The sequence below is a fragment of the Pseudophryne corroboree genome, chromosome 8 (genome assembly GCF_028390025.1).
Source record: "Pseudophryne corroboree isolate aPseCor3 chromosome 8, aPseCor3.hap2, whole genome shotgun sequence".
Taxonomy (NCBI): domain Eukaryota; kingdom Metazoa; phylum Chordata; class Amphibia; order Anura; family Myobatrachidae; genus Pseudophryne; species Pseudophryne corroboree.
This window is the reverse complement of record NC_086451.1, coordinates 34,198,886-34,221,467: the sequence shown is the minus strand read 5'-3', so window position 1 is coordinate 34,221,467 and position 22,582 is coordinate 34,198,886. Positions and strand designations below refer to the sequence as shown.

Below are 22,582 nucleotides of genomic sequence, written 5' to 3'. Positions count from 1 at the left end.
ATTATAAGGAAATTGATCATATAAAAAGTAATATTTACAAAGACAGAAGAGTTAACCCTTCAATCCCCTCTTAGAATCATGATTGTTATATGACATGATTCTTGAGTGAGGCTCCTTTCTTGTTCCTCCAGTTCTTGAGATATTGGACATAATCGTCGGGTCCCTTACTATCAGAGGAGGTGACAGGACTGGTGGTTATATCATAGTACATCAGGGCCTTATCAATGCCTTTGGAGGTAAGTTTCTTTCCACAGGGAATTACACAATAAACTATAATGCCTACAAGAATTAAAGTTACAAGTATGAATATGCTTATTTGCACAAGAGCCTGTTTCCAATTTTCAAACCACCCAAAATATTGGCTCCATGGGTTATCAATACCTGAATTTTTCTTAAGTTCTATGGATAAGGTTTCTAACTTGTTTATGGCTAAAGTAACCTTACCATTGGGACCAGTGTTGTCAGGAATATATGTACAACAGCCTTCCACCTTACTAATGTAAACACATGTACCGCCTTTTTCTGCTAGGATCATGTCAAGGGCCATTCTATTTTGGAATGTCATTTGGGAAGTGGCTTCTAGCTGTTCAGCTATACCTTTAAGAGCATCTTTGGTATCATTAACAAATCTTTGTTGATTATAATATATATAATTAATCCAGGCTACGTTTTTATTTACAGTTACTATAGGAAACAATGACTCAAAACCCGCAGCCACCTCATCTCTAGCTTTGAACTCATTTGGAACACCTCTTGGGACCCCTATAGCATCAATGTATACGTGGGGGTCAAAGCTACCTCCTGGGAGTGCTCTTTTCTTTCGATTAGCAGGAGTATTAGAGGGAGGAGTGGGGTCATCGGTGATCATTAGGAGTGGCATTATGACTTTGGCCAGGGCACACTCACCATACCATGGTGTGTCTAATTTAATTCTAAGCTTCATATCCCCACATATGTAATAAATGTCGCCTAATGATCTAGTTTGGTTGACTAAAACAGTTGTTCTTTTATTTGCACAATACCCTGGTGGGAAGGTTTTTAAATTTCTCCCTGTGGTGGTGTTAGATGTATAACAGGTATAGTTTCCAGGATATATGGTTATGGTGCTTCCTGGGTTGGGATTTTTTGACAATATGGGATATTCCCTTTTCCACATTTCGCACTGACTGTCATTTGTTTTGGTGTCATTAAAAAGGCTGAAAAAACATTTTTCTTGTTCTAGGGGTATATTAAGGGGCACTGTACCTAGGTGGGGCCTAGATTTGCCACAGACATAACAGTTGCTTTTATTGTGTTTGTTAGCACTATACTTCATCCATTCCAACCAAAAATTAATGTCAGAGAAACCAGTTTCAATAGCTAGGGTGTCTTCAAAGGTAGGGTTAGTAATAGCCACCATATCTTTAGAAGTGGCAATATGGGGCTTTAAAGGTTTGTTTTGGGGAGCAATTTTAGGCTGGTATTTTGGGTTTTTATACATGTCCCACAAATAAAACCTTTGTCTTGCACTATAGTATCCTGCTTGCCACCATATACCAACTACATAAGTTGCATTATCCCGGTTGCTGGGATGCACTATGTTTAGCCTGAACCGATATGAGTCTGGGCCCTCTTCCATTTTATGAATAGACAATCTTTGAAGTAAGTTCAGATGTTGACCATATCTGTTTCTGGCAGCTGATGGGCGATATCCCCAATCTGTTCCTGTATTCCACCCCACAGCTTCCCAGGAATTACAATTAGATCCATAATATCTAATGTCATAGTACCATTCGTCAGTAACACAAATATATACTGTCTCAGACATTCCTGATTTCCTTTTCTGCTGTATGAAATGTTTGTTGTCAGCAAGTTTAGGGAACATGAAATAATCAAGGATGTATGTGGCTACGTGTGTATTGGAGGAATTGTACCACAAGGTGGGGACCCCATCTGTTTGTGTGATGTCGACTTCACATATTGTGAGGTGAATGAGGGCCAGTAGGGCTATCGAGATAGTCCCCAGGATAGAGATAGGGGGCAGGTTCTTCATCGTTTTCTGTTCTTCTGTCTTCGCTAGGTGGGAGGTCAGGGCTGTCTGCCCCGGTTCGTACCTCACTGGAATCACTTGCTTCCCTCTCTAGGTCTGGTCTAGGAACCTTTTTTACTCGGGATGCATGGATCCAGGTAGGACTTTCCTCTGTCAGGACTGCTGTTCGGGTAACTGCTACGACCTCTGTCTCTGGACCATAGGTGAAGTCTCCTGGGCTCTTGTTCCTGGGGAGCACCTTCACCACGACTCTGTCTCCGACTTTAAAGGGGTGTGTAGGTTCCTGTGGATTCAAAGGGTTTTTACAAACAACCTCATGTTCAATTTCATTCAGTTTTGTTATCAGGGACCTGACATACTCTTCTCTGATGAGTTCTAGATCTCCTTCCTGTATTACTAGTGGTTTCTTAGCCCAGGGTGTAGGAAAAGGGTCTACCCATTAGTATTTCAAAGGGTGAGTATCCTAGAGTTTTCTGTGGGGTCATTCTGATTTCTGCTAGGATAATGGGAAGGACCTGCTTCCACTTGTGGAAGGTACCTCCTGTGGCCTTCCTTAGTTTGTCTTTGAGGGTCCTATTCATTCTTCCTACGACCCCTGAACTCTGCAGGTGGTACGGGATGTGAAACTTCCACTCCACCTGCAGAGCTTTTACTAAGGCCTGTGTGATTTTGGCTGTAAAGGCTGAGCCTTTATCACTATTTATTTGCAGGGGGCACCCCCATCTAGGGATGATTTTCTGTGTTAGGATTCTTGCTACTATCTTGGCATCCTCTGACTTAGTTAGGAATACTTCTGGCCAGCGGGAGAACATATCTACAATGACCAGGGCATATTCTTGTTTACCTGTACCAGGGATATGGGTAAAATCAATTTGTAAGTGTGTAAAAGGGGTGGTGGGGTATTCAAGATGCTGGTGTTTAGCTTTATTAGGGTTGTTCCTGAGGCAAGTGATGCATCTGCTAACATACTGGTCCACAAGTGATTTGGCATTAGTAACATAAAAATCATTGGTTAGTAGGAGGAGTGTTGTGGCTTCACCACGGTGACCAACACCACGGCAATGGGCAACGAGCAAAGGGGCACTGGACTGGGGTATACAGGGTTTCCCCTCTTTGCAGATTAATCCTGATTTAGGATTTTTTCTGCAGAATTGGGTAAGTCCAGTCGGAGAGATCAGTATTAGTCGCAGCAGCTTGAAGTTGAGTGAGCAGATGGACGTTGTCAAGGGAGGGACATGCTCTAGTGAGTGCAATGAGTTCTGCAGCTTGCGCGGACTGATAAGGTGTTGGCAGGGTTTCCAACACAGTGTCAGGGAGGGTGACAATGGCATAGCCAGCCTGGTATGTGAACGGGAGACATGTCAAGTCTGGGAGAAGTTTCAGCTTCAATGGAAGCAGCACAGTCATGTAGGTCGGGTGGTTCATCCTCGGGACCTTTCAAGCCTAAAAGGGCATTGAGAATGGGTGCAGGGCCAGAAGAACCAGCAGTGTACTTAATGGTAAGGGTAGGGTTACTCAAAAGGAGTACTTCATATCCACTAAGGCGTTGTGCTGACATGTGCTGTGTGTGCAAGCCTTTAAGTATTGCCAGGACATCATGTGTGGTGTGGAGTACTGTGATGTGGCCTAAAGTGAGGGTAGTGGCCATTTCTGCAACCATTGCACAGGCTGCCAAAGCCCTGAGGCAGGCAGGCATACCTTGCACAGACACTGGCATGACTTTGGGAAAAAAATGCCACGGGGCGCAACTTCCCTCCATGAAACTGTGTGAGCACCCCCGCCATGGTTTTACAATTGTCCCTTGCATATAGATGGAAAGGTAGTACATAATTGGGGAGGCCAAGTGCCGGACTTTTCATCAACATACATTTTAAACTTTCATATGCAGTTAACATTTCTTGTGACCATTGTACAGTTTTAGGTTTGTCCTTCAGTGTGGCTTGTCTCAAAATGTTATCATAATAAGAGCAATCAGATATCCACTGTCTGCAGTAATTTACCATACCCAGGAAGGACAGTAGTTCCCTCTGGGTAGTTGGGGTGACCAGGCCCAATACAGACTGTGTGCGTTGTGGACTGATTTTCCTCTCTCCCTGAGTGAGCACAAAACCTAAGTAATCAACATGCTTTTTACACCATTGCATTTTTATTTTGGACACCTTGTGTCCACATTCACAAAGCCAGTTTAGTAATGAAACACCATCCTCTCGGCAGGCCTCCTCAGTTTTACTACAGAGCAGCAGATCATCTGCATACTGTAGCAGGACTGAACCATGGTGAGGTTGCCAGGGCCTCAATGTGGCCTGGAGACAACAGGTGCGTCAATAATCTGCACCAGGTAAGTTGTTTACCCTCAAAAGAAAAGGCAAAAAGTAATTGTGTCTGTGAATCTACAGGTATGCTGAAAAAAGGCATTCTTCAAATCAATTACAGAGAAGAACGCAGCATCTGCAGGGATTGCAGAAATGAGTGAGTTTACATCTGGAACAATTGGTGCAATTGGGACAATTAGCTGATTGATCGCTCTGAGATTCTGTACAAATCTTATACTGCCATCAGCTTTGGCAACAGGGTTCACAGGAGTACAGTATGGTGATACAATATGTCTGAGAATACCCTGTTGTAAGAATTGCTGTATCATGGGGCGGAGACCTTCTATCTTTTCTGGTGAGAGGGGATACTGCATAGGTCAGAACACAAAACACTGGTTGTTGCACCGCTGTCCACTAAAAAGGGAATTTTACTTCCATTTATAATAAGTGGCAGCAGAGGTGAATCTTTACTATGACGGGTGAGTTGAATAAAGGCTGGGATACCCTCCTCCGGGCCCCGTCTGTGCGCGGGGTCTTTGGAATCTTCCCTGACTGCGGGGTTGGTTCTGTCTGTCAAAGCGTCTGGAGTTCTGATAGTTATGAGTGGGCGCAGGTTTCTTTACATCAAAACACCCTGCAGCCTCTTTCTCATATAGATGTATAGCTGCGTCCTTTGCAAGCTTTGCGCAAATAAGATATACAGCCATCGAGGGTAATAGTGGGCTTGGGACAGTGTTTTACTATTATCTAAACTCTGGGTTATTGGTGCGTTAGGGATAGAGCTAGTGGACGCATTTTCTAGCAGTGGAGCTGGAGGCAATCCCATTTGGTGTGAAAGGGTTACTGCTGCCAAGAGATCTGTGTCTCCGAGCGCAGGATACATTGGAATGCAAGGGGGAGGCAGAGGGTTTTTCAAAGATTTACAGTTTTTTACTGCTTCGCTTCTGTGCTGTTGGGAACTGACATTTTTTTTTTTAAACCTCCATATAGAAAAGGTAATTACTGCCTTCCCGTAGGAATGGGTCCTGTCCTGCTTTCTCTGTCCATCCCGCTAAATTATCCACCCATGGGTTAACTAAGTAATACTCTGAGGTAGAGTTGCGGGCGACATACATCTTGCATGTCTCACCAGGGAGGGGCGGGGGATATGCAGTTTTTTTTTTACTCTGACTAGAGCCCATTGTCAGACAGTAATATAAATCAACAGTACAACTTTAAAAGAAAATATCTAAAATGTACAACACTCTACTATACATGCATCAGCTAACCAGTTAATTAGTCATTGACAATATCACAATATTATCTGCACAGTGAGAACATGAAATCTTTTGACGTGTACGATACTTACCATTCGTACAAGATGTCAGAAAAATACAGCGTTTTAAACAGGAAGCAGGAAAAGTGTTTGAGTAAAGATATCTGGCAGACGAAAACTTACCAGCCGTCTGGACCAAATATAAGAACTTATCTCACTACAAGCATACAAAAATATATAGACGATCAAATCGAGGTATTCTCTACGTTACGTATAGACCCCAGGTCTATTTTAAGTATCCCAGATACTAACGTCACGTTATGTATAGACTCCCAGGTCTATTTTAAGTATCCCAGATACTAACGTCTTTGGAGAATTGCGCTTGGACCCCTGGTCCCTTCTCAGACGTATCTTTAAGTCCCAGACATTAAAGATGTTTGGTCACGTGTTCCCAGAACACTGACACGGATTCAGCTTCAGTGTATGACCGCAATCCCGTATGGCAAAGACAGACAATAAATTCTCTATCTTTACCATCCAGGGACGATCACTGAATCGCGGACGTAGCCCCCATTTTGAAAGGATATGCCCCTCTATTCTTTAACCCTCGATGTGATGGCCTCTCAGACGTCTGGGAGTGTAAACCTTCATGCTATGAGTTACATGCACAACACAAGCAGTAAAGATTCACACTGGTTTATTGTTCGTTTAACAAAAGTATAAAAGACAACGTATATGGGTGTAACTGACATGTTGCTACACTCTCATTGGCTCGTTAGTAGTTACCAGGCAGAATTGATAAGGCGGATGTCCATATATGGGTTTTCTACAAGTTTCTCAAAACATTTAACAAAGTCTGTAACACACAGAAGTAAAAATAACAGGTTTCATCTGGTATAGAACTGTCCTTGAGAAACAGACACATACAAGCCTGGTATTGTATGAGGAGATAAAGGTACCCGACACATGGTAGTACGTATCTATGCAAACACATAACAGTTCATATAGCATGTTTTAACCCTTCATTAGGGAGGTAGAAATATTCACTTTTACACTGTAACTATTATAAGGAAATTGATCATATAAAAAGTAATATTTACAAAGACAGAAGAGTTAACCCTTCACCATCCTCTCACTAAATTTACGAGTGGTCTGACCCACGTAGAATAATCCACAGGGACAGACCACAATGTAAACAACAAAAGAGGAATTACAAGACATTACAAATCGTATATCATAGATCCTGTCGACATGAGCATGTCGGAAGGATTTACAAGGGATCATGTGACTACAAGTAGTGCACTGAGTGCACTTGTAACATCCAGGGGCTTTAAAGTACACATTACTGGGTATAGGCATATTTCTACCTGTGATATCTGTCTTCACAAGCCTATCTCGTAGATTACGCCCCCTACGAAAAGCGGTCACTGGTTTCACCTCACTGAAGCAATGTAAGTCAGAATCAGATTTCACTATGGGCCACAACGCCCTAGTAGCTCTTTTTACAATAGGGCTGGCAGTCATGAAATCCGAAGCCCACGGAAGGATCTTATCATTCCTTCTAACGGCTGGTTGTAAAAGTACATCTCTAGACAAATTGGTAACCTCTTCTTTTTGTTTCCTAAGTACACTCAAATCATAACCTCTACTAACAAACTTCTCAATTAAGCCATCCAAAAGGGATGATAACTTTACAGGATCACTGGTGATGCGGGCATACCGCATCATCTGTGATCTCGGAAGCCCCTTCTTTAAAGCATCTGGGTGATGGCTAGAGGCCATAAGGAAGGTATTCCTATCTGTAGGTTTATGATGAACTGTCGTCTCGAAACTGCCGTTTGTGAACATTATTTTAACATCCAAAAATACTGCCTCAGCTGAGTCACACTTGTAAGTGAACTTATTGGGGGAGTCCAACGCATTGACCTCCTCCATAAGTTTCACAAACCTATCCTCACCTCCTGTCCAAAGTAAAAAAATGTAATCTATATATCTGGTATACCAGAATATATAGTCACTGGCATGTTCATTATGTAAAAACATGCGCTCTTCCTGTTGAAATATAAAAATATTTGCATACGGGGGGGCCACGGAAGATCCCATGGCACACCCTTGTAGCTGAAGAAAGAACTGTCCATCGAACAGGAAATAATTCCGGTTCAAGGTAAGTTCCAACAAATGCAAAAACAGGTCATGGTCGAAGTCAGAACACAATAAGAACTGCAATAAGAATTCTCTCATAGCTGTCATACCCCCCGTGTGAGGTATAGACGTGTATAAACTGGACACGTCCAGACAACACATCAGGGTATCAGCAGGGATATCCTTTAAATTCATCAATTGGTTCAAGAATGAGGTCATATCTTTAAGAAACGACTTCTTCCTGGACAACAAGGGCTGAACAATGCAATCAAGTAACTGTGACACAGGCTGAAAAAGCGAATTACGTGGGGCGGCCTGGCGGACACAGAGGATTCTTATGTAATTTTGGCAAGGTATATAAAACCGGTGTTACCGGATGTAACACTGTGAGTGCATCATATACTTTTTTAGGAATCAGTCCATTATCCACGGCTGATTTCAAAATACCTTGAAGTTCCTTCTGATATTTATTTGTAGGGTCACCATTTAATTTTTTGTATACCTCTGTGTCCCCCAATTGCGACATAATCTCAGCTCGATACACATCTAAATCTTGAATATTCAGATGTGTATCGAGCTGAGATTATGGGGCTGGTATTGTTTTTATTACAATTGGGGTTCGGGTAATAGAGTTCTCCCTGTGCTGTGCGGACAGCGGGTCTCCCCTGTGAGTCGGAAGTGACGTTGTGACCGGGTGGAACACGGAAGCGGTGCTGTGTGGAACGCGATGCCGTTTCCATAGTGACTGCTTCAGCCCGCCGGAAACAGCGTTGACTGCCGCGACGAGGGTTGAGAGCGCGCTGTTCTGATCTCTGCTCAGGTGAGTATGATTACCTGTGTGGTATATAGGTTGGGTTCGTGGCTTATGCTATATGTTGGTGTGGTCCTGAGGAAGGGGCTGTGACCCCGAAAACGTTTGACGTAATTTGCCAATACAAGCTGCATTGATTCATTTACAAAGTCTCCTGAGTGCCTTTATTTGGAATGCTATATATATATATATATATATATATATATATATATATATATATATATTTTCCTCATACAGGTGTTAGGGATCTGCTGCTTAGTGCTGACGTGCACATGACGCACTAACATTCCATTTAGCTTGGTGTCTATAATATAGGAAATGCTACTTCCGCTTCCATGCTCTCCAGGCCTTGTCTGTTCCCATGGAAACCCGGAAGCGTGCGCAGGGGGATCCGCGGCTTCACTCTGGCTTTAGTCCGTCACCTATAACCCGCCCGGAATGCACAGATGCCACGTGAGAAAGGTTCCGAGTGAGGAAAGCTTTTGCGGAGAATAAGGCGGTGAGACAGTGCTCGGCTAAAGCGACTACGGCAGTGAGTATATGGAGGGGCAGCCGGTTCACTGAGTACCTGGGGGCCCGGGGCCCTCGAGTCTATGGAGAGCAGTGGCTCATCCGTAAATGTATGCATAGATGGCATAGTAGTGAGTGGAACGTAATACGCTACCGTAATAAATGTGCTTCCTGGTGTCTTCCAGACAGGCCAGAGCTGCAGGATATCCTTGTTTGACTGTGTATGTTTGAAGCCAGCGTTGCTGATTTTCTTGATTACCAAAAGGGACACCCTGATGTCCTGGCCTGTTGGGGGGAGAATCTACCAGGACTTTGAGCCAGTACTGGTGACCTGTGAGCATTATTACAGATAGAAAATAATGGGGAATTAGAATAAAACATTACAGTTACTGAGAGTGGGGGTACATGGGGTAACCGACGCCTGTATCCCACCCCCTCAACATCCTGACACCCATAGAGGGAATAGAACCTGTGGGCTCGCCACCGAGGCAGCAGCGTGGCTTCGTTGCGTTTGCCCCTCCCACACCATGCCGGCATTCTAATCCCTGGGATCCCGGCGTCTGTATGGTGACCGTAGGAATTCCAAGCGCCGGTCACTTATACCCAACCCATACAACTATATGACAGACATTATTGTATAGAATATGACTATATGCCGCACTTACAGTACCTCCAACCTCGTTGATATGTGTCCGCAGCCCTGTATAGCTGTGTTCAAAAATGTGCAAGTCGGGGTGTTTCAATGGCAGCTCAGGGCTAATTGGATTGACCCCTATTTGTACACATTACTTGTCTGCCCCCTGCCCCTTCCTCCATCAAAGCCGATGAATTTGCCACCTATTTCAAAGACCAAACTGAGACCATTTGGCACGATATACTTTTATCACTAGGCTTACCACACTATCCCATCAATCAGGTTCTGTGGCTGGATGACTTCAAGCCTGCATCTCACCTGGTTATAATCAGCCACAGAACCTGTGTAATCCATGACTGTCCTGGTTTAAAGGGATAGTATGGTAAGCCCACTCATGACAAACCCCACCCGCATTCTTCCACGCTCCCCATCCACCCTCCGTCCTTGAGTATGGTTTTTAAAGTAAATAATCCTCTTGCCCTACAAACAGCCTGGTTGACTTTATTCCCTCCTGACTTTTCCGCATACCCACGCCCTTAACCTACGGATGGACCTCGGAAGCCCACCATCAAATGATGGGCTGGGCTTCTGCTATCGAATCTTTCGATGCGATGGTAACTGACCGTCGCATCAAAAGAATTTGATAGAAAAAAAATGTGCGCCATCGCGAAAAAATCCCTGTTTGAGTGTGCAAAGCTCTGCGGCCATGCATGCGCAAACCCTCTATGGAGTGGCCGGCCGTGGATGGGACTGGGGGCGGGACCAATGCCACACCGTAAAATGTTTACCATTTGATGTCTGCAAACATCCGAATGCCGCAATCGAATGGTAAAACCACTGACATCGCAGCAAAAACATTGATGGTTGCGAACCATCACGATGCGATGGCCATCCCGACTTCAACCTGTCTCTCCTCCCTGGCACATTCTCTGTCAAACACAAGCTCACCTCGCCAATTCTGAAGAAGGATGCAATGGCTTGGAAGCGCTGGCAATGGCACTTCATCTCACCCTTGGCTCACAAAAGCTAAGGGTCCGGGGCTACTGTATGAGGCATTTACTCGTGGTTAATGGAATTAACCCTTAAGGGTAACCTTGAAACCCCCCCATCCTGTTGGATCTCTCCGCCGCTGTCCTCACTTTTGATCATACACAACATTCTCTCCATTGGCCTCTGACTGTTTTCCTGGTTCACTTTCTAATTCTCCAACTGCCCATTCAGCTTCTCTACCAATGTAACATCCTTCCCCTCCTCCTACTTTCTGTTGGGATTCCACAAGGATCTATCCTTTGTCCCTTGTTGTCTTCCTGTCCCATGGGTATCCGGTCACATGGCTGACATGCAAACTGTTGACACGGTCCCGTCAACATCACCTTCCTTAGAATGATGACCTGGTAGACCGTTACCACGTCGCCATTTAAAATGTTGGCATTCTGACGATTCCAACGGCTAGGGTTAGATGCCACTGGGAGACTTAGGGTAAGGCTGCTAGTGGGGGAGTTTTAGGATAAGGGATAGTGGGTAAATACTTGCAAAATCCGCCGGTCCCTTAGAGGTCTGACCCGGAGGTGACGGTCACCCGGAACCAGAGCTGGAGCTGCTGGTAAGACGGTAAGAGACCACCAGGGATGGTTTGTCGACAGTTGATCGTCGACATATCCAGGTAAACACGAATGTCAACATGACCATTGATGACCTGCTGCTCATCTACAGTTCGGCAAAGTCAGCATTCTCCTGTCGACATAGCTGTCAACAAATCATACAACACCCTTCTTCTATTGGCGAACTAATTCACTTATTCAGCTTCCTGACGTTTATCAGTTGTTATTCAGGGGGTTGAATACTTTTGCAGGCCACTGCATATTAACAACCAAACACTGCATTTACAGATGGAGCCATGCTCATCTATCCCTTTAATAGGGTTATTGAAGCCAGGGCAGTCGGACTTAATCCCCTGCTGTAATGACTTAGGGGGTCATTCCGAGTTGATCGTAGCTGTGCTAAATGCGGGTGGACGCCCAGCACAGGGCTATCCCGCCCCGCATGTCCGTGTCGGCTCCCCCCTACCCGCAGAAATGCAAAAGCATCGCATAGCGGCGATGCTTTTGCATTTGAGGAGTAACTCCCGGCCAGCGCAGCTCCTGCAGCTGGCCGGGAGAACCTCTTCGCTGCCCGGGTCACAGCGGCTGCATGTGACGTCACGCAGCCGCCACGCCCCCCCCCCCCCCCCAACGATCTGACCACGCCTGCGTTGGCCGGACCGCGCCCCCTAAACGGCGGCTGAAACGCCGCCGTCCAGCCCCCTCCCGCCCAGCGACCGCCTGTCAATCAGGCAGAGGTGATCGCTAGGCAACGACGGCCTTCGGCTATCTGGCATGCGCTGGCGCATGCGCAGATCCGACCAGATCGCTGCGATAAACTGCAGCGAGCGGGTCGGAATGACCCCGTTAATCCCCTGCTGTATTGTTCTCTCTGTATTGTATTGCAGCTGAGAACAAGAGATGAAAGGTTTATGCTAATAAGCCTTGGTGCACCTAGGGGCAGCAGAGAGGCCAAGATGATCGTGGCTCCCTCTGTAGGTTAATGAACACATAACAATAACTCTTGCTCAGCTGTACAACAAATATAAATAGAATGTCAAACATCAATTGGTATATATTTGTTACCCCTGTCCACCACCTGTTAGTGTTACTTTAGATTAAATCTGGACAATAATCCAGCAATCTATGCAAATCCTCCTAATTTCCTGCTACACCTCTCTGTCTGCAAGTGTCGTAAACCCCTCTATGAACCCTGATCTCACCCCTGCCCTCCGCTAAACAAATTTGTAAAGGTAATAAATGTTTGTACTAGTACACCTGTAATCGAATTGCAACACAGGTTACATTTGTATTTCTTTTGTAATAAAATAGGGATTGTTAGTACGAGGTCTACTCCTTGTGGCTACTTATTCATTTTATCTGTCCTTTATCTTCCAGGAACAATCGGGAACGCGCTGCACATCCAGGTTCCGCATCAGACGTCGCAGGTACTGAGTGCTTGGTGCGTTGGTGGCTGTGCACGTGAAACGTGGCAGCTTGTGCGTCTCACATTTGGGGGTATACTTGGGTCTATTCAACAAATAACATTAAAATGACTTTAGTCGGGTTTAAGAGAAGCTTGCATAGCTGCAGCAATGTGAGCCTATAGGGTAAATGTCACGTTGCTGGAACTGATACTTGAGTCAGCTTCAGAGGTGGATATTGCACATTATGGGGACAGAGACCCCGTAGTCCAGGGGTATTCAGTGATCGCGCTGAGCCCCCCCCAAAAAGTGGATCCCAGGGACCCCTCACTTTTAAATTGGGGTCCTACCTGTCCTTTTCTGGGTCCCATTGGAATGAAAGTTCTTTTCTCTAACGTCCTTGAGGATGCTGGGACTCCGTAAGGACCATGGGGAATAGACGGGCTCCGCAGGAGATATGGCACTTTAAGAAAGCTTTGGACTCTGGTTGTTCACTGGCTCCTCCCTCTATGCCCTTTCTCCAAACCTCAGTTTTACACTGTGCCCAGAGCAGGATGGGTGCACTGCAGAGAGCTCCCTGAGTTCTCTGCCTAAAAGCATTTTTGTTTGGATTTTTTCTCTACTTTTTCACAGGGAGCACTGCTGGCAACAGGCTCCCTGCATCGAGGGACTGAGGAGAGAGGAGCAGACCTTCTTGTCTAAGATGGGCTCTGCTTCCTCGGCTACTGGACACCATTAGCTCCAGAGGGGGTGAACGCAGGTTTTTACTGGGCATCCACCCCCCGGAGCCGCGGGCACTGTACATGTATATAAAAGAGCCCCCGCCATATTTTTGTACGTTTGAGCGGGACAGAAGCCCGCCGCCGAGGGGGCGGGGCTTCTCCCTCAGCACTCACCAGCGCCATTTTTTCTCCACAGCACCGCTGAGAGGAAGCTCCCCGGACTCTCCCCTGCTTACACACGGTGAAGGGGTGTTTAAAAGAGATGGGGGGGGGGGGGGGGCACATAATTGGCGGATAACATATTATACAGCGATGCTGGGGAAAAACATTTTGTGTTGGTCTCCAGGATCATTGCGCTGGGGTGTTGTGCTGGCATACTCTGTCTCTCCAAAGGGCCTTGACAGGGATACTGTCTTCAGGAAAGGGGTTCCCTGTGTGTGTGTGAAGTGTTTCGGTACGCGTGTCGACATGTTTGACGAGGAAGGCTCACTTAATGTGGAGGGGGAGTGCTTGAATGTCATGTCGCCGTCTGCAACGCCGACACCAGAATGGGTGGATATGCTGAATGTCTTGAATGCAAATGTCAATCTATTGCATAAAAGATTAGACAAGGCAGAAGCTAGGGATCAGTCAGGTAGCCAGTCCATGCCTGTCCCTGTGGCGCCAGGCCCTTCGGGGTCTCAGAAGCGCACCATATCCCAGATCGATGACACAGATACTGACTCTAGTGTCGACTATGAAGATGCAAAATTACAGCCGTAGGTGGCAAAAGGTATTTGGTACATGATTATTGCCATTATAGAGGTTTTGCATATTACTGTGGAACCCCCGGATCCTGAAGTTCCCAAAAGGATTCTTATGGCGTATCCTTTTCCACAAACTGATAGGATACGCTGGGAATCTTCGCCTAAAGTAGACAAGGCGCTGACACGCTTGTCCAAAAAGGTGGCACTGCCTTCTCGGGATACGGCTTCCCTCAAGGAACCTGCTGATCGCAGGCAGGAAATTACCTTAAAGCACATTTACACTCATTCAGGTACTATTGCTAGACTGTCTATGGCATCGGCCTGGGTTTGTAGTGCGGTTGTAGCATGGGCAGATTCCTTATCTACGGAGATTGACACCTTAGATAGGGATGCTATTCAAATGACCATAGAGCATATCAGAGATGCTGCCTTGTAAATGAGAGATGCTCAGAGAGACATTTGTTTATTAAGCTCCAGAATAAATGCTATGTCTATTTCTGCTAGGCGGCTCTTGTGGACCCGACAGTGGACGGGAGATGCCGATTCAAAGCGGCATATGGAGTCCTTGCCTTACAAAGGGGAGGAGTTGTTTGGAGACGGCCTCTCGGACCTTGTCGCTACGGCGGGTAAGTCGAATTTCTTACCTTATGTCCCCCCGCAGCATACAAAAAAGGCACCTCATTATCAAATGCAGTCCTTTCGTTCTAATAAAAACAAAAAGGTACGGGGATCGTCCTTTGTTGGCAGGGGAAGGAAGGAAGCTGCACACAGCTAGTTCCCAAGAGCAAAAGTCCTCCCCTGCCTCTGCAAAGTCCACCGCATGACGCTGGGGCTTCCCGGGGGGAGGCAGATCTAGTGGGGGCTCGTCTTCGGTTTTTCGGCCACGTCTGGGTTTACTCGCAGGTGGATCCCTGGGCATTAGAGATGTTTCGCAGGGATACAGGCCGGAATTCGAACACTTGCCTCATCGCCGATTTTTCAAATCGGCTCTGCCGGCTTCCCCGTCAGAGAGGGAGCTAGTGTTGGCGGCAATCCAAAAATTGTATATTCAACAGGTGATTGTCACAGTTCCTCATCTCCAGCAAGGAGAGGGATATTACTCAACCCTGTTTGTGGTTCCGAAACCGGACGGTTCGGTCAGACCCGTTTTAAACCTAAATCTCTGAACCTGTACTTGAAGAGGTTCAAGATGGAATCACTCAGGGCGGTCATCGCCAGCCTGGAGGGGGGGGATTGGATGGTGTCCCTGGACATAAAGGATGCTTACCTTCATGTTCCGATATTCCCCCCTCATCAGGTGTTCCTGAGATTTGCAGTGCAGGACTGTCGCTACCAATTTCAGACGTTGCCGTTTGGGCTTTCCACGGCCCCGAGGATTTTCACCAAGGTAATGGCGGAAATGATGGTGCTCCTGCGCAGGGGGTCACAATTATCCCATACTTGACGATCTCCTCATAAAGGCGAGATCTCGGGAGAAGTTGATGGACAGCGTGTCTCTGTCCATGAAGACGTTGCAGATACACCGCTGGATTCTCAATATACCGAAGTCCCAGCTAGTCCCTACAACGCGTCTGACCTTTTTGGGCCTGATTCTAGACACAGACAGAGAAATGTTTTTCTCTAACGTCCTAAGTTGATGCTGGGGACTCCGTAAGGACCATGGGGAATAGCGGCTCCGCAGGAGACTGGGCACATCTAAAGAAAGCTTTAGGACTATCTGGTGTGCACTGGCTCCTCCCCCTATGACCCTCCTCCAAGCCTCAGTTAGATCTCTGTGCCCGAACGAGAAGGGTGCACACTAGGGGCTCTCCTGAGCTTCTTAGTGAAAGTTTTAGTTTAGGTTTTTTATTTTCAGTGAGACCTGCTGGCAACAGGCTCACTGCATCGAGGGACTAAGGGGAGAAGAAGCGAACTCACCTGCGTGCAGAGTGGATTGGGCTTCTTAGGCTACTGGACATTAGCTCCAGAGGGACGATCACAGGCCCAGCTTGGATGGGTCCCAGAGCCGCGCCGCCGGCCCCCTTACAGAGCCAGAAGGCAGAAGAGGTCCGGAAAATCGGCGGCAGAAGACGTCCTGTCTTCAACAAGGTAGCGCACAGCACTGCAGCTGTGCGCCATTGCTCTCAGCACACTTCACACTTCGGTCACTGAGGGTGCAGGGCGCTGGGGGGGAGCGCCCTGAGACGCAATAAAAACACCTTAGATGGCAAAAAAAATGCATCACATATAGCTCCTGGGCTATATGGATGCATTTAACCCCTGCCAGAATACATAGAAAAACAGGAGATAGGCTCCGCCCCCTTATCGGCGGCCTTATCTCCTCAGCACACTGGCGCCATTTTCCCTCACAGCTCCGTTGGAGGGAAGCTCCCTGGCTCTCCCCTGCAGTTACTACACTACAGAAAGGGTTAAAAAAGAGAGGGGGGCACTAATTAGGCGCAGTATTAACTATACAGCAGCTATAAGGGGAAAAACACTTCTATAAGGTTATCCCTGTATATATATAGCGCTCTGGTGTGTGCTGGCAAACTCTCCCTCTGTCTCCCCAAAGGGCTAGTGGGGTCCTGTTCTCTATCAGAGCATTCCCTGTGTGTGTGCTGTATGTCGGTACTTTTGTGTCGACATGTATGAGGAGAAAAATAATGTGGAGACGGTGCAGATTGCCTGTAATAGTGATGTCACCCCCTAGGGGGTCGACACCTGAGTGGATGAACTGTTGGAAGAAATTACGTGACAGTGTCAGCTCTGTAAAAAAGACAGTGGTTGACATGAGACAGCCGGCTACTCAGCTTGTGCCTGTCCAGACGTCTCATAGGCCGTCAGGGGCTCTAAAGCGCCCGTTACCTCAGATGGCAGATATAGACGCCGACACGGATACTGACTCCAGTGTCGATGGTGAAGAGACAAATGTGACTTCCAGTAGGGCCACAAGTTACATGATTGAGGCAATGAAAAATGTTTTACACATTTCTGATAATACGAGTACCACCAAAAAGGGGTATTATGTTCGGTGAGGAAAAACTACCTGTAGTTTTCCTGAATCTGAGAAATCAAATGAGATGCGTGATGATGCGTGGGTTTCCCTCGATAACAACTGATAATTTCTAAAATGTTATTGGCATTATATCCTTTCCCGCCAGAGGTTAGGGTGCGTTGGGAAACACCCCCTAGGGTGGATAAAGCGCTCACACGCTTGTAAGGGCTCTACCCTCGCCTGAGATGGCCGCCCTTAAGGATCCTGCTGATAGAAAGCAGGAGGGTATCCTAAAAGGTATTTACACACATACTGGTGTTATACTGCGACCAGCAATCGCCTCAGCCTGGATGTGCAGTGCTGGGTTGGCGTGGTCGGATTCCCTGACTGAAAATATTGATACCCTAGATAGGGACAGTATATTTTTGCCTATAGAGCATTTAAAAGATGCATTTCTATATATGCGTGATGCACAGCGGAATATTTGCCGACTGGCATCAAGTCTAAGTGCGTTGTCCATTTCTACCAGTAGAGGGTTATGGACACGTCAGTGGTCAGGTGATGCGTATTCCAAACGGTATTTGGAAGTATTGCTTTATTAAGGGGAGGAGTTATTTGGGGTCGGTCTTTCAGACCTGGTGGCCACGGCAACAGCTGGGAAATCCACGTTTGTACCCCAGGTCGCCTCTCAACATGAGAAGACGCCGTATTATCAGGCGCAGTCTTTTTTCGTGGACAAGCGGGCAAAAGGTTCCTCATTTCTGCCCCGTGACAGAGGGAGAGGAAAAAGGCTGCAGAAATCAGCCAGTTCCCAGGAACAGAAACCCTCTTCGCCTCTGCCAAGCCCTCAGTATACGCTGGGGCTTTACAAGCAGAATCAGGCACGGTGGGGGGCCCGTCTCAATGAATTTTAGCGCGCAGTGGGCTCACTCGCAAGTAGACCCCTGGATCCTTCAGGTGATATCTCAGGGGTACAAATTAGAATTCGAGACGTCTCCCCCTCGCCGTTTCCTAAAGTCGGCTTTACCGATGTCTCCTTCTGATAGGGAGACAGTTTTGGAAGCCATTCACAAGCTGTATTCCCAGCAGGTGATAATCAAGATACCCCTCCTGCAACAGGGAACGGGGTATTATTCCACACTGTTGTGGTACCGAAGCCGGACGGCTCGGTGAGACCGATTCTAAATCTAAAATCTTTGAACACTTACATACAGAGGTTCAAATTCAAGATTGAGTCACTCAGAGCAGTGATTGCGAACCTGGAAGAAGGGGACTACATGATGTCTCGGGACATCAAGGATGCTTACCTTCATGTCAAAATTTACCCTTCTCACCAAGGGTATCTCAGGTTTATGGTACAGAACTGTCACTATCAGTTCAGACGCTGCCGTATGGATGGTCCACGGCACCCCGGGTCTTTACCAAGGTAATGGCCGAAATGATGATATTCCTTCGAAGGAAGGGAATTTTAGTTATCCCTTACTTGGACAATTCCCTGATAAGGGTAAGATCCAGGGAACAGTTGGAGGTCGGTGTAGCACTATCTCAGGTAGTGTTGCGGAAGCACGATTGGATTTTCAATATTCCAAAATCGCAGCTGGTTCCGACGACGTGTCTTCTGTTCCTAGGGATGATCCTGGACACAGTCCAGAAAAAGGTGTTTCTCCCGGAGGAGAAAGCCAGGGAGTTATCCGAGCTAGTCAGGAACCTCCTAAAACCGAGCCAAGTCTCAGTGCATCAGTGCACAAGGGTTCTGGGTAAAAGGGTGGCTTCCTACGAAGCAATCCCATTCGACAGATTCCACGCAAGAACTTTCCAGTGGGACCTGCTGGACAAATGGTCCGGGTCGCATCTTCAGATGCATCAGCGGATAACCCTGTCACCAAGGACAAGGGTGTCCCTCCTGTGGAGGTTGCAGAGTGCTCATCTTCCAGAGGGCCGCAGATTAGGCATTCAGGACTGGGTCCTGGTGACCACGGATGCCAGCCTGCGAGGCTGGAGAGCAGTCACACAGGGAAGGAATATCCAGGGCTTATGGTCAAGCCTGGAGACATCACTTCACATAAATATCCTGAAGCTAAGGGACATTTACAATGCTCTAAGCTTAGCAAGACCTCTGCTTCAAGGTCAGCCGGTGTTGATCCAGTAGGACAACATCACGGCAGTCACCCACGTAAACAGACAGGGTGACACAAGAAGCAGGAGGGCAATGGCAGAAGCTGCAAGGATTCTTCGCTGGGCGGAAAATCATGTGATAGCACTGTCAGCAGTATTCATTCCGGGAGTGGACAACTGGGAAGCAGACTTCCTCAGCACGACCTCCACCCGGGAGAGTGGGGACTTCACCCAGAAGTCTTCCACATGATTATAAACCGTTGGGAAAAACTCGACAGGTATTGCGCCAGGTCAAGGGACCCTCAGGCAATAGCTGTAGACGTTCTGGTAACACTGTGGGTGTACCAGTCAGTGTATGTGTTCCCTCCTCTGCCTCTCATACCCAAGGTACTGAGATTGATAAGATGGAGAGGAGTAAGCACTATATTCGTGGCTCCGGATTGGCCAAGAAGGACTTGGTAACCGGAACTTCAAGAGATGCTCACGGAGGATCCGTGGCCTCTACCTCTAAGAAGGGACCTGCTCCAGCAAGGACCCTGTCTGTTCCAAGACTTACCGCGGCTGCGTTTGACGGCATGGCGGTTTTGAACGCCGGATCCTGAAGGAAAAAAGGCATTCCGGATGAAGTCATCCCTATCCTGATCAAAGCCAGGAAGGATGTAACCGCAAAACATTATCACCGCATTTGGCGAAAATATGTTGCGTGGTGCGAGGCCAGTAAGGCCCGACGGAGGAAATTCAACTGGGTCGATTCCTACATTTCCTGCAAACAGGAGTGTCTATGGGCCTGAAATTGGGGTCCATTAAGGTTTAAATTTCGGCCCTGTCAATTTTCTTCCAAAAAGAACTAGCTTCAGTCCCTGAAGTTCAGACGTTTGTAAAAGGGGTACTGCATATACAGCCTCCTTTTGTGCCTCCAGTGGCACTTTGGGATCTCAATGTAGTTTTTGGGGTTCCAAAAGTCACATTGGTTTGAACCACTTAAATCTGTGGAGTTAAAATATCTCACATGGAAAGTGGTCATGCTGTTGGCCCTGGCCTGGGCCAGGCGCGTGTCAGAATTGGCGGCTTTATCCTGTAAAAGCCCTTATCTGATTTTCCATTCGGACAGGGCGGAATTGAGGACTCGTCCTCAGTTTCTCCCTAAGGTGGTTTCAGCGTTTTCACCTGAACCAACCTATTGTGGTGCCTGCGGCTACTAGGGACTTGGAGGACTCCAAGTTGCTAGACGTTGTCAGGGCCCTGAAAATATATGTTTCCAGGACGGCTGGAGTCAGAAAAACTGACTCGCTGTTTATCCTGTATGCACCCAACAAGCTGGGTGCTCCTGCTTCTAAGCAGACTATTGCTCGTTGGATTTGTAGTACAATTCAGCTTGCACATTCTGTGGCAGGCCTGCCACAGCCAAAAAATCTGTAAATGCCCACTCCACAAGGAAGGGGGCTCATCTTGGGCGGCTGCCCGAGGGGTCTCGGCTTTACAACTTTGCCGAGCAGCTACTTGGTCAGGAGCAAATACGTTTGTAAAATTCTACAAAATTGATACCCTGGCTGAGGAGGACCTGGAGTTCTCTCATTTGGTGCTGCAGAGTCATCCGCACTCTCCCGCCCGTTTGGGAGCTTTGGTATAATCCCCATGGTCCTTACGGAGTCCCCAGCATCCACTTAGGACGTTAGAGAAAATAAGAATTTACTTACCGATAATTCTATTTCTCGTAGTCCGTAGTGGATGCTGGGCGCCCATCCCAAGTGCGGATTGTCTGCAATACTGGTACATAGTTATTGTTACCAAAAAATCGGGTTATTGCTGTAGTGAGCCATCTTTTCTAGAGGCTCCTCTGTTATCATGCTGTTAACTGGGTTCAGATCACAAGTTGTACGGTGTGATTGGTGTGGCTGGTATGAGTCTTACCCGCGATTCAAAATCCTTCCTTATTGTGTACGCTCGTCCGGGCACAGTATCCTAACTGAGGCTTGGAGGAGGGTCATAGGGGGAGGAGCCAGTGCACACCAGATAGTCCTAAAGCTTTCTTTAGATGTGCCCAGTCTCCTGCGGAGCCGCTATTCCCCATGGTCCTTACGGAGTCCCCAGCATCCACTACGGACTACGAGAAATAGAATTATCGGTAAGTAAATTCTTATTTTCTTCCGATCGAAAAGGTTCAGGAACTCATAGCCATGGTCAGGAACCTATTAAAACCAAAAAAGGTTTCAGTGCATCATTGCACGCGGGTCCTGGGGAAGATGGTGGCTTCATACGAGGCCATCCCTTTCGGCAGGTTCCATGTGAGGACCTTTCAATGGGACCTCTTGGACAAGTGGTCCGGGTCCCATTTACGAATGCATCAAAGGATCACCCTGTCTCTGTGGTGGCTGAACAGTGCTCACCTGTTAGAGGGTCGCAGGTTCGGCATTCAGGACTGGGTCCTGGTGACCACGGACGCAAGCCTCCGAGGCTGGGGAGCAGTAACACTGGGAAGAAATTTCCAAGGTCTCTGGTCAAACCTAGAGACTTGTCTCCACATCAACGTCCTGGAGTTGAGGGCCATATACAACGCCCTGTGTCAAGCGGAGGAATTGCTTCGGAGAAAACCGGTTCTGATTCAGTCGGACAACGTCACGCCAGTGGCTCATATAAACCGGCAAGGCGGATCAAGGAGCAGAGTAGCCATGGCAAAAGCGACCAGGATTCTACGCTGGGCGGAAGGCCATGTAAGCGCGCTATCAGCAGTGTTCATCTCGGGGGTGGACAACTGGGAGGCGGACTTCCTCAGCAGGCACGACCTGCATCTGGGAGAGTGGGGACTTCATCAAGAAGTCTTCACACAGATCACGGATCGATGGGGACTGCCTCAAATCGACATGATGGCATCCCGTCTCAACAAAAAGCTAAAGCGGTATTGCGCCAGGTCAAGGGACCCTCAGGCGGTAGACGCTCTGGTGACACCATGGGTGTTCAGATCGGTCTATGTGTTTCCTCCTCTTGCTCTCATACCCAAAGTGTTGAGAATAATAAGAATGAGCAGGGTCAGAACAATCCTCATTGTTCCAGATTGGCCATGGAAGACTTGGTATCCGGAGCTGCAAGAGTTGCTCACAGAAGATCCGTGGCCTCTTCCTCTAAGGCAGGACCTGCTGCGGCAGGGGCCCTGTCTGTTCCAAGACTTACCGCGACTGCGTTTGACGGCATGGCGGTTGAACGCCGGATCCTAGCGGAAAAAGGCATTCCGGAGGAAGTCATTCCTACCCTGATCAAGGCTAGGAAAGACGTGAAGTTAAAACATTCTCACCGTATATGGCGGAAATATGTTTCTTGGTGTGAGGCCAGA

At 47.4% G+C, this 22,582-nt stretch overlaps 2 protein-coding genes across 10 annotated transcripts in view; one reads left to right on the top strand and one right to left on the bottom strand.

Annotated features, from left to right (window-relative positions):
* The window catches only part of NOXA1 (NADPH oxidase activator 1), an 87,475-nt gene extending 77,462 nt beyond the window's left edge, over positions 1-10,013 (bottom strand). For 2 of the 4 annotated variants that reach the window (XM_063936231.1, XM_063936234.1), the window contains exon 1: positions 9,730-9,914. The gene's annotated coding sequence lies outside the window, so the exon portion shown is untranslated. Of the gene's footprint in view, positions 1-9,729; positions 9,915-9,955 lie in introns of those variants that run through there. The other 2 variants (XM_063936232.1, XM_063936235.1) reach the window with 2 other exon arrangements.
* The window catches only part of EXD3 (exonuclease 3'-5' domain containing 3), a 347,667-nt gene continuing 333,983 nt past the window's right edge, over positions 8,899-22,582 (top strand). For 4 of the 6 annotated variants that reach the window (XM_063936229.1, XM_063936230.1, XM_063936224.1 and 1 more), the window contains exons 1-2: positions 8,899-9,081; positions 12,672-12,721. The gene's annotated coding sequence lies outside the window, so the exon portion shown is untranslated. Of the gene's footprint in view, positions 9,082-12,671; positions 12,736-14,669; positions 14,792-22,582 lie in introns of all 6 variants that reach the window. The other 2 variants (XM_063936225.1, XM_063936227.1) reach the window with 2 other exon arrangements.